This window comes from Apodemus sylvaticus, chromosome 18 (genome assembly GCF_947179515.1).
Source record: "Apodemus sylvaticus chromosome 18, mApoSyl1.1, whole genome shotgun sequence".
Classification (NCBI taxonomy): Eukaryota; Metazoa; Chordata; class Mammalia; order Rodentia; family Muridae; genus Apodemus; species Apodemus sylvaticus.
The window spans coordinates 54,355,832-54,359,462 of NC_067489.1; the positions used below are offsets into that span (position 1 = coordinate 54,355,832).

Here is a 3,631-nt window from a genome sequence, read left to right on the forward strand (position 1 = left end):
TGGAAACCCTGTCTCAAAAACAAACAAACAAACAAACAAACAAACAAACAAACAAACAAAAAGTTAAGTCCAGACTGGGCTACATGAAACCTGTCTGAAAGACAATACCTTACCAGCTTAGGAGGCTTCTGCTCTTCAAAATAGGCATAGAACCAACATTTGTCAGATAACCACATTCGCCTCTTAGCAGCACGGCTGGAAGAACTCTGTGAAGTTGGTGCTGAACACCGGAAGTCCCTGAACTTCTGCTGAGGAAGTGGAAACAATAGAGGCGTGACTCTGAGGCCAACGTTGAGAACAAAAAGAAGATGCACTGGACTTTCCCCGGAGCCCTCTGCGATTTTAAGGCGTCGGGTGGAGTTTGGGTTCGTAAGCCTTGTTCCTTATTGAAAATGGAAGTCACTTCTACCTTCCTCCCGTGGAAAGCTTGTTATTTTCCCTTAAGTGTTTCCTACAGAAGGCATCTGTGGTGGTTCTTTTTAAGCTACAAAAACCTGCCCAAGCTTGTGTGACATCAGCCCTGTCAAATGTCCATGATGCTGGGCCCCGAGGGAGGTGAAGGCTATGTAGTCAAATTCCGTGGTCTTCCCTGGTCCTGCTCAATTGAGGACGTACAAAACTTCCTCTCCGACTGCACAATTCAGGATGGGGTCGCAGGCGTTCATTTCATTTATACTAGAGAAGGCAGGCAGAGTGGTGAGACTTTTTGAACTTGAGTCAGAAGATGATGTAAAATTGGCTCTGAAAAAAGACAGGGAAAGCATGGGACATCGGTATATTGAGGTGTTCAGGTCACACAGAACCGAGACAGATTGGGTGCTGAAGCACAGGACTCCATTGGATGCACAAAGGAAGAAATCGTTCAGTTCTTCTCAGGGTTGGAAATTGTGCCAAACGGGATCACACTACCCGTGGACCCGGAAGGCAAGATTACAGGGGAGGCTTTCGTTCAGTTTGCCTCACAAGAGTTAGCTGAGAAAGCTTTAGAGAAGCACAAGGAGGGAAAAGGGCACAGGTATATTGAAGCGTTCAAGAGCAGTCAGGAGGAAGCTAGGTCACACTCAGATCCACCTCTGAAGTTTATGCTTGTGCAGAGGCCTGGGCCTTATGACAGGCCTGGCACAGCCCGGAGGTACATTGACATTGTGAAACAGGCAGGCCTGGATAGGATGAGGTCTGGTGCCTATAGTGCAGGCTATGGGGGCTGTGAAGAATACAGCAGCCTCAGTGATGGCTGAGGCTTCACCACAGACCTGTTTGGGAGAGACCTCAGCTATTGTCTCTCAGGAATGTATGACCACAGATACGGAGACAAAGAGTTCACAGTGCAAAGCACCACCAGCCACTGCGTCCACATGAGAGGGCTGCTCTATAAAGCAATGGAGAATGACATTTACAACTTCTTCTCTCCACTCAACCCTGTGAGAGTTCATATTGAGATAGGTCCTGATGGAAGAGTGCCGGGAGAAGCTGATGTTGAGTTTGCTACTCATGAAGAAGCAGAGGCAGCTATGTCCAAGGACAGGGCCAGCACGCAGCACAGATACACAGAATTCTTCCTGAATTCAACAACAGGGTCTTATAGAAATGGGACTTATAACTTGATCCTCGACAAAGAGGCTGAAAACATCCAATGGAAAAAAGATAGCCTTTTCAACAAATGGTCCTGGTTCAACTGGAGGTCAGCATGCAGAAGAATGCAAATTGATCCATCCTTGTCTCCTTGTACTAAGCTCAAATCCAAATGGATCAAGGACCTCCACATAAAGCCAGACACTCTGAAGCTAATAGAAAAGAAACTGGGGAAGACCCTTGAAGACATCGGTACAGGGAGAAAGTTTCTGAACAGAACACCAATAGCGTATGCTCTAAGAGCAAGAATTGACAAATGGGACCTCATAAAATTACAAAGTTTCTGTAAGGCAAAGGACACCATCAAGAGGACAAATCGGCAACCAACAAACTGGGAAAAGATCTTCACCAATCCTACATCAGATAGAGGGCTAATATCCAATATATATAAAGAACTCAAGAAGTTAGACTCCAGAAAACCGAACAACCCTATTAAAAAATGGGGTACAGAGTTAAACAAAGAATTCTCACCTGAGGAACTTCGGATGGCAGAGAAGCATCTTAAAAAATGCTCAACTTCATTAGTCATTAGGGAAATGCAAATCAAAACAACCCTAAGATTTCATCTTACACCAGTCAGAATGGCTAAGATTAAAAATTCAGGAGACAGCAGGTGTTGGAGAGGGTGTGGAGAAAGAGGAACACTCCTCCACTGCTGGTGGGGTTACAAATTGGTACAACCACTCTGGAAATCAGTCTGGCGGTTCCTCCGAAAACTGAGCACCTCACTTCCAGAAGATCCTGCTATACCACTCCTGGGCATATACCCAGAGGATTCCCCACCACGTAATAAGGATACATGCTCTACTATGTTCATAGCATCCCTATTTATAATTGCTAGATGCTGGAAAGAACCCAGGTATCCCTCAACAGAAGAGTGGATGCAAAAAATGTGGTATATCTACACAATGGAGTACTATTCAGCCATTAGAAACAATGAATTCATGAAATTCTTAGGCAAATGGATGGAGCTAGAGAACATCATACTAAGTGAGGTAACCCAGACTCAAAAGGTGAATCATGGTATGCACTCACTAATAAGTGGTTATTAACCTAGAAAACTGAAATACCCAAAACATAATCCACACATCAAATGAGATACAAGAAGAAAGCAGGAGTGGTCCCTGGTTCTGGAAAGACTCAGTGAAACAGTATTCGGCAAAACCAGAACAGGGAAGTGGGAAGGGGTGGGTGGGAGGACAGGGGAAGAGAAGGGGACTTACGGGACTTTCGGGGAGTCGGGGGCTAGAAAAGGGGAAATCATTTGAAATGTAAATAAATTATATCGAATTAAAAAAAAAAAGAAATGGGGCTTATAGCAGCCAGGTGATGCAGGGCATGGGTGTGACAGCTGCCAGGCAACTTACAGTGGCCTGGAGAACTAGTCAGTGAGTGGCCGGTTACGGCAGTCACAACAGCATGGGTGGATATGATCAGTATTGTAGGAACATTTGAGTTATTTCAATCAGAAAATTTCACAGGCAGCCAATAAGCAGTGAAGAGCAGTTTATAACTCTTGAGGAAGCTGGGGGACCCACTTTGCCCCATGAGTTTGTGAAATCTGGATTAAAACATTACCTCTTCAGTGTTTCTCATGCAAACTTTTCATCTAGCATGTAATATTGAGTAAACTAAAACTATTTTCTTCTGCTTTTCTCAATTAACATTTTTGGTGGTATACTTAAAAGTGATGTTATCTGAGTTAAGTAGTTTAAGTATGTTGAGTGGATCTGTAAGCACACCGCAGTGAACATACAGGGGTGACTTGTACTTTTCTGGAGAAGTCAAAGGTGCTAGATCCCTGATGCAAAGAGAAGCAGTTCTCATGTTCATACTAGTTTATATTTTTATTTAAAATCTTTAGGTTAAGTTTAAGCTTTTTAAAGGTTAGTTTTGAGAATTGAGACACAGTACTAATACTGTAGGAATTAATTGGTGAGGCCTTGACTTAAAGCTTTCTTTGTATTGTGATTTCCTTTTGGGTGTATTTTGCTAAATG

At 43.6% G+C, this 3,631-nt stretch overlaps 1 pseudogene; it reads left to right on the forward strand.

Annotated features, from left to right (window-relative positions):
• Window positions 1–455: 455 nt before the first annotated feature.
• On the forward strand, window positions 456–3,024 carry LOC127668473 (heterogeneous nuclear ribonucleoprotein F-like; annotated as a pseudogene).
• Window positions 3,025–3,631: the final 607 nt, after the last annotated feature.